Source organism: Sinocyclocheilus anshuiensis, unplaced genomic scaffold, assembly GCF_001515605.1.
Source record: "Sinocyclocheilus anshuiensis isolate Anshui unplaced genomic scaffold, SAMN03320099.WGS_v1.1 scaffold548, whole genome shotgun sequence".
NCBI lineage: Eukaryota > Metazoa > Chordata > Actinopteri > Cypriniformes > Cyprinidae > Sinocyclocheilus > Sinocyclocheilus anshuiensis.
In genome coordinates, this window is record NW_015554106.1 from 137,685 (window position 1) to 149,189 (window position 11,505).

Genomic DNA, 11,505 nt, shown 5'->3' on the forward strand with positions numbered 1-11,505 from the left:
CTTATTTTTTCCCACTTCAAGCACTGCTTACAATCACGAGAAAATAATCATCTTTTACATGGACTTGAGGAACGTTTGACTCCACCTGTAGCAGCAGGCTCATGCAGCTTCTTGTGTTTAATTGCCGTTTATCTTTCAGAAACGTTGAATGTAATCTGAATGCTTCATGAAACTAATTAATCTCAGAAGTTAACTGTCCTGATTATTTCCCATTATTTGGCATTATGCAGTAAATTGAATTAATTTGCATTTTTATTACATTCATTAAAAATAATTAAAAAAAACAAGGAGATCAGACATTGATTAATGATTTAATGCAGAATAAGCCATAAATATAATACTAATAAACACTTGAGCTAAGTAACCCAAATGCCATACAATACATGCAGAAACAATAAATTAAGTACTGGTATGCATATAGGTATTGATACATACTGAAAAATTTCAGGTTAAAATGTACAAAGAAACATTATTTAAAAGGTTAAAATGTATATTGTTATACAATTTTTAATCTTGAACAAGAATTACAATTTATAATGATCCAATTCTTGCATAGTTTTAAAAATAGTTTTAAAGTATAGAGTGTAACACTGAAGGGCACCACAACCAAATTAAAAGTGACAGTTTACTCAAGAATGCCTTTATGAATGATTATACCGAAATTAATTCCGCTTGTGTTTCATGAATGAGGCCCAATATGAGTGTCTCAATGGCTTTCACTGATTAATGTTTAAAGCATATAGAGTAATTTAGTAACCATTGTCTAGTGATTACATTACACGGACATTGTAGTTGTCCAGCGGGAAGATACGGACACAAAACAGATGTACTGTATTAAGAGGCTCTTATGGCTTTATCAATCCCAACGCGTCTAATTCCCCCTGCCATTAAAATCACACTCATCATCTGCCAAATCTAGAGACAAATGTTCTCTCCTCTATCTCTCTTTCATTAGGATTATCCGGCTTCTTTTTCTTTGATATCAGGTAGGCCCCCAACCCCCTTCTGTGCTCTTAAGAGTGATGGCATTTGGGAGATGACAAACCAACACATGGGCGGTTAATTCCTCTGCAATGCCAGGTCGTTCCCAAAGCGCCACGCCATCACAGTGTTTATATGAGAAGAATTCCTCACCCCCTCCCAATGACCATATCATAACCACAGGGAGCGCAAAGCATCAGCCGGTTGTTAAAGTGAGTGATGTGAGCTCTTAAGACGATAGCTTTGTCTGCGAGACACCCGTGTCTGCTGCTGTTCAAGTTATGGAGGTATTAGAGGCTGGTAGATGAATTATGACAGCCTATCAGATGTGCATAAAACACAATCTGTTCCTATGCCAGCCTTTTACACGCTGAAGTAGAGCACTGAGTCTGGTGATTTATATAAGCATTTATTCACAATTAGAAAATATGATCATATCAGTGCAAAGCTGATCAGTCTTCATTCGCTCTGGGACTTGTCTGTGCGTGTTTGAGAAAGCATATTTCTCTGAATATGAACACAGTGGCTGTGTTCGCAGTGGCATACTAACATACTCTTCTTACAACATATCCTAACGTAGGCTTGATGTGACAAGCAATTTGTCTGTCCACATTGAACACAAAACTACGCCGCAACGACACAATCACAAGCAGGAAATTCTTGATGTTTAATAAAGCTATGTGGAGAGAGATTTTTAACCAATGGCATTTCACAGTGGTTGAAACCCCTGAGTTGATACATAAAAAAAAAAAAACACTTATAATTGGAAATTTGCGTATTGTATAGGCTAAGCTAGTAGCTAATTGGTATGCTAAGCTGGTACGTTTGTTATAGCTAGCTTGCAAAATGGGAGTTAACTTAAGCCTAGTTCACACTACACGACTTAAAACGTCGGCAGATCACTGTGCTGTTCAGACTACATGACTTCTTGGCTGTCTTGAAGTCGTAGTGGTGTTCACACTACGCAACACTACGTAAATGATCCGCAACAGGGGGTCACACACTACACGATCTGACAACAACTCTGGCTGCGTTCCAGTCCATTTTTTTATGCCCTTCACTCACTAACTTCCCTCCATCTTGTTTACTCGAATGTACATCATTGATTAGATTGCATGAGTGCCCACTACTGGTGGAACCCTTGGAATGGGCTGAATTGGAATTTCCTAAGCCCTTGATCACTTAGAATCCGCTATGGAGTTGGTTTATTGTTTACATTTTTCCCCTTACGAATTTGTTTAGTGCAGCATTCTGTATGTATATAGTATGCTTGGGCTATTATAAATGTAAAAAAAAAAAAAATGTATATATCATAGAGTTGTTTGTGGTGGGGATAAATTAAATGCGATCTGCGATGACGTCATAGTCGTGTCGCATTGTGGTCTATAGGTTGAGGGTATGTCCATGTAAACTTCCATGGAACGCACTTTAAAATGGCGGTGGGGATTCCCCCGAGGGGAAGTGCTTAGGGAAGTTCGCGAGTGCATGTCTAAAAGTGAACTGGAACGCAGCCTCTGTCATCCCAATGACTCTATCCCGTCCCCAAACCACGTTTTATTTTGAGTTGTTTATTTGAAAATGAACATCGGGAAGAAATTAGTGCTGCAAGCTGTTTGCTGCTGTTTCTCTTCTGCTGACCTCAACCCATGCCTTGCTCTCTCATTGGCTGTAGCTCATCACGACACATGACACCACGCGATGTTGAGTCGGCCGACCAGTCCAGATATTTAGCATGCTAGATATTTGTTTGGCATCAGCGAGGCATCGGTGACGTGTCAGCGAGCCTCTTTGATGTGTCGTTGAGTAGTTCACACATAAAGATTGCCGAGCGCTGATCACCCGCTGATTTTCCCCCGATCACAGCCCAACCTGTCGGCGAGCTCGTTATCTTGAAAATCGGGCTTAAAATCCTGTAGTGTGAACTAGGCATTAGAAGCACAATGATTTGGTTGTATATTGTTTGTGTAATATAGTATAAAATACATTATTGATAATAACACTACAAATAGACGGCAGGCAGTCGGCTAAGTGTCACGTACCCTACTTTGGTCGAAAACTAGCGATTAGTGATTTTAGCTTTATTGCAAATGCCTGGTTTGGACATTTCTTCTTGAGTATTTTCTTGGGTAACCGGTGTAACCAATGTATTTCTACATTTCAAAGAGCACCATCTACTGTCAGAGAGTGAGTTTGCATTTTTATTCAGCCCAGGTGCCGTTTTTGTTCAATCCAATTATGTGTGACATGAATAATCATTAATTAGGCTGAAATGTGAGGTTTATCATTTTATAAAATGGATAAAAATATTTTTGTCTGAACTTTTATTTGAAGTATAAAGTTGTTTAAGTCATAGTTTGTATATTGTAGAATGTTACCATTGACATTGGTGGTGTTTTAATTCCCCTGTGTCAACAAGCTTAACCCCACCCCCAAAATTTGGAATGGTACTGCCGCAAATTGTACAAAAAAATGCCCCGGTAAAAGCATAACACAGGCTCATCCGGGTAAATGAAGTCGGCGCTATACGCTTGCTAAGAACAGTTTTTTTTGTGGAAGTTTTGCATTTGGTTAGCTAATAAAATATTAAAACTCAAAAATTCAATATTATGTCTACAATTATTTATGTCATCCTGGTATCACAGATTCGCTCTCTCATTTCATACAAACGCAGCTGCTGCCATTTTGCGACGATTGTTTTGTACACTGTACTGGATTATAAGATAACTAACATACTGGTAAGATTTTAAAACAGTTTTGTCTTAAATCAATATATTTTATCGCCATAATTATTTATGTGGTGAAATGTTGTGTAATAAGTGGTATGACTGCACTGTGTCCATTAAATGTTTGAACTTGCCGCTTGCTGTCTTAACGGAAGCTTTGCATTCAAATATTTCAACTCAAATCAGTATTTTGTGTCTAATTATTTACTTATGTGGCAAGTAGCCGTGTAACATTACGCTACTTTTAGCCTCACCCTGCAGTTGGTTCACCCTCCCCCAATACTAGAGATTGCAGAGTGATACATGACAGTGAAAAATGACTTGAAATAATCCTGAAAGTACTTTAAGATAAATGATAAAGTCTGCCCCCCTAAAATATGCCCCCCCCCAGGTTCAGATTCAAATTTCACTTCATAGATTGGTTGCATAATGATTCCATTGATGATCCTTTCAAGTACTTGCAGAATAATTGGTTTTAACTGTATGCTATTTATTTATTTATTAATGTCAGACTCTGTTCCTTGTTTTGTGTGTTTTGCTCCCCATGTGCCTTCCTTGCCCTTATTTGGTCTTTCCTGTTTCCTGTTCCCATTATGTTCCCTGATTAGTTCATTCTCTTCAGCTGTGTCATTAATTATCTTCATTTGCTCCTGCGTATTTAAAGTGTGTTCTGCCCCTCATTTCCCGTCTGGTATTGTGAATGTCAACCTTCTAAGCTACGTGTGTTTTCCTGGTTACCTTGATTTCATTAAATTCTCCTTGTTGATGTTCTCCACGTCTCCTCGTTCCTTGCTCTGCACTCCAGCACAGTAGCAAACGTGACAGAATACCGGACCTAAACGTAAGTAAATGGGCTTCTCCCCGTTTTGTTTCCATTTTTGAAAGTCTTTTGTTTTCTTGTTCCCCATTTTTTTTTGGGTGGGGTAAGTATGGGTCCGTCCGTAGTGGCCGGGCCGAGTGGCGAGGCCAAGGCCACGGAGGCCGTCCGGCCATGGTGTCCTGAGTTCCCAGCTGTAGTGGCCTCCTGAACTGTCTGATCCGCCATGGCCTTCTGAGCTGCCTGCTCTGCCAGTGCTCCCCGAGCTCCTTTTCCCGCCATGGCTCCCCGAGCTCCCTGTTCCACCATGGCCTCCTGAACTGTATGCTCTGCCATGGCCCCTGAGCTCCCTGTGCCTGCATGGCACCCTGGACTGCCTGATCCACCCTGGAGGTATTCCCTGTATCCCAGTCCTGCACCAGCCTCCAGGGTGCCCACCCCGCTCCGGTATTGTGAATGTCAACCTCCTAAGCTACGTGTTTTCCTGGTTGCCTTGATTTCATTAAATTCTCCTTGTTGATGTTCTCCACGTCTCCTCGTTCCTCGCTCCGTGCTCCAGCACAGTAGCAAACATGACAATTTAATTATATAACATTTATTTAGTTGTTTAGACCGCTTCAAACCAATAACTTCTGTTTCAGGTAGGATCATTACAGCACAATCTTATGACAGTTTGCATCTGTTTTATGTTTTGGTGAAATGGTGGCTAATTTGTATGAGATCATGTTCATACGATCTGCTAATGCCCCACTGGTGGTTAGGTTTAGGAGTGCACCATCATGCTTGTGATTTGAGCTATACTGGTTGTGTTTTATGTTTGTTTGTTTGTTTGTTTATTTATTTATTATATGTTTGTATTAATTTGGAAGTCTTGGTTCAATTTATAATAAACCTCATCATAAAGCTCACTTTTTTTATGCTTGGAACAAAGAAGAAGAAAAAAAAAAAAAAAAAAAAACTTTATTTAGAATATGTATATTCCACAAACACAAGTCTCACAGTTTTGCTTCTCAAGTAAATTTATTGGAACTAGACCAAAAAAAAAAAAATTATATATATATATTTTTTTTTTCAGCACGGTTCATGATTCCCAGTCCAAAAGGAAAGGCATTTTAATGGAGCCAAAATAGTGAAACAGGATTGGTTAAGACACAGAGGAAAGGAAGACCGCAATTAAGGTGGGGGGAAGAGGTGTAAGGTGGAATGAGGAAAAGGAACAGGACGAACCCAGAATTAGAGATAGAAAGTGAACAGAGAGTGACAGAGTGAGGGGTAACAGAGAGATACTCCAGGGGAAGAGCCAGTTTTATTGTGTAGCAGTAATGTTATCAGAATCGTCACAGCTGACATACACTCTCACCTCTCAGAAAGATGATCTATGATGGAATCCACTGAATTTGGAGGGTCAAACAATCATTGAAATAATCAAAATTTGCGCTATTTACTTAATACAAATTCTTGTTCTAAGATACCCCCTTACGTCAAATTCTAAGGCAATCCCACAATGTGCTGCAATAAGCTCAATGTGATAAATATATAACTAAATAAATCAAGATAGCAGATGAAGCCATTGATTTGAATTATTTCATTCATTAAAACTCATTCAGACACTGACTTGATTAAGTGGCGTATTGGTTTGGTAGGTCCAATCGACGAAATGATTGTTCGAAAGCTGCACTTATTCAAAAACCAAACAACTGTTTCATTCACAAATAAAACTCCAGTATTAACTCAAACAGATTCAAACAGCAGCGTTAAGTTAATATGAACATGAAATGTTATAATGTTGTACTGGTTACTTGCTCAAGATGTAAAACTGAAACCTGAACATTGGACTAAAAAAAAAAAAAAAACACTGAGCAAAATTTGTGTAAAACACATCTGAAGTAAACAAAATGCTATATTATGCTAGCTAATTTGGCTAGCTAGCTAACCAAGCTATTTCAGTTGAGGTACAAGACACCTGTCTATGAAAAAGAGCATCTGTGTGTTTGATGACACATTACTGCTTATAAAAGTGATCATTTAATCAAACTTACTTTCTACTTTTATGTCATTCTGATATGCACACTAAATAAGTTTCCTAGAATCTCAGTGCTAGTCTGGCTCATGACTGTCTGTGTGAGTCTATGAAGAAACACAAATAATTTGATACGGCTCTGTTTGATGGTTAACGCCTTTAGTTCTGCTTCTCGCTAGACCTGAGATCAAATTAGCTGGAGAGGCCGAAAACAATGCACCTTTACCCTTCCTCAGCTGCGACCATATGGACACTTAAGCGCGGTGTACGTGCTGGGCTCTTGATAAAGTCAATTTCAAGTTTATTTACATAGCAGTTTTTACACTACACATGGTTTTAAAGCAGCTTTACAGAAAATCGTGATGTTATTGTTTATAATATATTAACATCTTCATGCCTTACAGACACATTTAGCAGATTAGAGCTGGACAATTATACAGTTATACATTTTGCTATGATATAAACAATCTGGCAGATGAGATTTGCTATATGATTTGCTATATGATATATTGCTTTATATGAGTATACTGCATGTATGCGTGTAAAGTTGGATGTACTGTATCTCCAACTTTAAAAATATAGCTGAGGAATAATATAATTTACATTTTGCGACAATATAAACAATCAAGGATTTGAGTTTTACTATACAGACACACGTGTGTGTGTGTGTATATGTCTATATACACTAGCTTTCTATTTGTTCTATTCTATCTACTTGTTTTTCATGTGTGTGTGTGTGTGTTAGGGGTTGAACGACTTCTGATTTTTTGAAGTCGACTTTTATGTGACGAAAGTCGAGTCGAAGTCGACTAGTCGCTGATGACGTCATTAATGAACAAATAAGTCTGGAGCTGTGATAAACAGCTTGTGCACAGCTATGGCATATGACACAGCGCTGCCCACATGGCTGTTGCTCCTATAGCAGCTTTTTTTTATCAGTTTAAGTTGTTATATTTCTCACAGATTTCTGCTCGTTCTAAATCAGATACAGATAAAGTAGCACAGTAAAGATTACATTAATATGAATGCATTAGTGAGAGAGCGATTGCTTGTGTGAATTAATTCTACCTGGCAGCGTCACTCTACTAGTAGTGAAGCTGTGGAATGTAGTTATTAAGAAATATATGCTTGGACTTTTCAGTTTCTAAGCTATTTTATTGAGAAATCACAGAACAGTGTTGACAATACATTTCCGCGCTGAATGATTCTGTGCGCGTGGTGGAAACGGAGTGTAAATGTGGAAATCCTTCAAAGATTTATTATCCTGTTGTGCCCTCTATAGGACCAGCGAAACATAAATGTGTATATATATATATACATACATGTTAGTGTATGTGGACTAAGCTGGACATATGCAACTTTATATTTAGAGCTGTGCAATAATATATTTCACATTTTGCCACTATGCAACTGCATCCATAAACATACATCATATGTTCTTTATGTAAAGCAGAATGTATTATATAACATAGCGTATTATATAACAGAATGTATTATATAATATATAATCTCAACTGTTTGATTGTTTCATTAAACAGTTGAGATTTGCTATATAATGCATTCTGTTTTACGTAAAGTAAGTCTGCTGTATGTTTATGGATAAAGTTGCGTGTACTTATATATCCAACTTCATATACTGTATAGAGCTGTGCTATAATATAGCTTACATTTTGTGACAATATAAACAATCAAGTAGAAAGGAATTGCTATATATTGCTGTATGTAAGTATATGGATAAAGTAGCCTATACGGATAAAATATATGTATGCGGATAAAGTTGGTCATATTTGATGACTATAGTATATATCTAACTTGATATATACAACTGTGCGTATAGTTATGAGTGTATAGTTTACATTTTGCAACAATATAAACAATCAAGTTTAGATTTGCTATATAGCATATAGCACTTTACTTGAATATATGGTATTTGGATAAAGTTGGATACACTTATATATCCAATTTTATAGAGAGAGCGTTGCGAAAATACAGTTTATATTTGACAATGTTATAACCAATCACGCAGTCGAGATTTGCTAAAAAAGACAATAAATAATGTGCATCCACGAGCCCGTATAACCCTGGCTTTTACATCACGCATATTCACACTCACACAACATATTGTAACAAAACCATGTGGATTGACTGCTAATACTCATGACATGTAGCTAGTATGTTGCAGTTTGTCTGTGTGTGTGTGTGTGTGTGTGTGTTAATTAAAGTGTTGCAGAGGTTGACAGGATGTGTCCCCAACTCACACAGCACCTGTGGCTCCTCACCCCATGCCCAGTACATACTAATTATTCCTTCCAAAGCACCACGCACAAATCTTTGCTCACCTGGTGTGCGCCAGTGAAATGCCTCTCCCCTGTCGAGTCCACGGAGCTGCAGTTGTGCGAGACCCTGCGCTATAATTGACGTTCCTACTTCATGCCATTTATACGGGTGTAAAAACAGCATAAAGGGTTTTTTTCAGCATCACAAGTATCAAATTTGAGCCCCGACATGACTCAAATAAGTGCAAGGGTAAAGTGGGTTAGATTGACTCACATAAGAGAATCTAAAGGGTCTGCGACTAGGGCTGCACGATAAATTGCATGCGATATTTAACGCGCATCTTGTCAGCGTTAAATATCGCATGCGATTTATCATGCAGCCCTAGCTGTGACTTAATCACTTAGAAACGTGGAATTGATTACGTTACGGTCGCTTTTCTGCTTTTTATAGATGAAATCGGTACATATAAGTGGAGTCGTTGGGGGGTTTAATGGCTGAACACGGAGCAGAAAATGTCAGATTGTCACATTGTATCAATGGGATGCGCAAAAAGACGCAGATGCTCGTTCGTGCTCACACATACTGTATTTTTTAGCACAAGAACAATGTGTTGGTGTGACCAGGGGTCGACAAGGTGAGAGTTCGACGTGAAGATGATAAAGGCCATTAAATTAATTTGCTGGCCGAGAGCAGTGTACCTGACGCTGGAGGAAAATAACCCAGATCTGAAAGTGTCTCCGCAGAACACGTATGCTAGGGAAATGCCTCGTGAACCCAGATAAATAGCTGTTCAAGTGAGTAGATTTGTGTTTCTGGCTGATAAATCTGATTCGGTTTGTCATCAAGTGTAGAGGCTGTATCGGTTTCATAGGCGTGACCTCATGTGTGTGCATGTGCATACATTTATAAAGGTGAGTGACTGATTTAACAGGTCGTTTCATGGGTAAAATATGTCTACCCCGTGACATTTTCTCTTCCTTAACAGGACAAGATGTGTTAAATATAACCTGCTTGCATAATCAGTGCAATAAACCACTGTTAGATGGGTCAAAATGTGTCAGCCTATAGAAAAGAAACAACACAATTGAGATCTCCTATGATTTAGCAATGAGATTAAATGGAGACTTCGGTTGAAGTTTCCTGCTTCTCAGATTTTTCTCATTAATTAGAGATTGTGGGGGAAAAAGTGAATGTCTAAAATGCTGTGAGCAGAAATGACCCATTCATTGGCCTATATTTGGTCAGTTCAATTGAGTCACTGACTCCTCAGATCGGATAAAACACTTGACACTTGCTTGAACGGAATGTGTATCTATGTATTTATGCATATTTATTTATTTATACATACATAAATTAATCATATCATTATTATTATTACTACATTTATTTTTGTTTATTTGTTTTACTTAAGGCACCAAGTAAACCAAGAATGCCTCTAAGTGACTGACTGAATGAATGAATGAATGAATGAATGAATACATACATACATACGTACCTAAGGTGTATGACACTCCTGCATATCTACATCTATAATATAAAGAATTTTAGAAACGTAAGTCTAACTGAGGCCTCTATTAATTCTTCTGAGCAATGAAAGAGCAACCTCTGAAAATTAAAAAATCCTTCTGTCAGACTTGTTTATTTGTGCAGTCTAAAAAATAACACAAGCTATCCTCTACCTAAACTACTTTTTTTCCCCTTTTTCCCTTCTTCTTTTTCTGTGCCTACAGTATCTGAATGTCATGCACTGGATTTTTTTATTTATTTTTTTTGCTGTGCTGGAACACTTTTTTTTTTTTTGCTGTGCTGGAACACTAAAGGTTGTTGTTATTTCTGTTGTCATAGATGAAACGGGGACATACTGGTTTCTCATCAGAGTGGTCAGATGGGCCAGATGTGGAGAAAAGTGGAGGGAGACTAAGAAGTTAGTGAGTAGATTCTCTATAATAGCAATTGGACAGCACTTTTCTAAATGTGGAGAAAATGACAGCACACAAGTCATAATTTTGGAAAAAAAATTATTTCAATGCTCATGTGTTTGCTCGCAAAACTTTTTGCATTCTTGTGTGCTTGATTTAAAGGGGTCATATGATGCAATTTCAAATTTTCCTTTCTCTTTGAAGTGTTACAAGCTGTTCGTGCATAGATAAGATCCCTAAAGTTGCAAAGACTAAAGTCTCAAACCCAAAGAGATATTCTTTATAAAATTAAGACTCGTCGACGCCCTCCTAAAACGCCTCGTATAAACACGCCCCCACATGTCTACGTCACTGTGTGGGAAGATTTGCATAACACCGCCCAAATGTTCACGCAAAGAAAGAAGGTATAACTTTTATTCTCACTGTAGTATTTTTGTTGCCAATCAGCCATGTCGTGGAGACGCTGTGTGTTGTGTTGTGAAAGGGAAACTACTTTGTTTGGCCTTCCAAAAGAGGACGATATCCGCTTCGACATGCCTAGAGCTGATCCATGCTGGTCGTTGCGGAAATACATAAACTTCGCGCTGTGGATCGCTGGATCGGCTTTCACTGTGGACTAAGCGGAGTCCAGCCCGGGGTCGTCACATGTGTTTGCCGCAAGCCCGCCGGCCGCTCCTTTGTCGAATCCGCCGGCTGCGCCGTTCTCAAGTCCGCCGGCCGTTCCTCACTCTAGCCCGCCGTGTGTTTCGTTGTGAAAGTGAAACTACT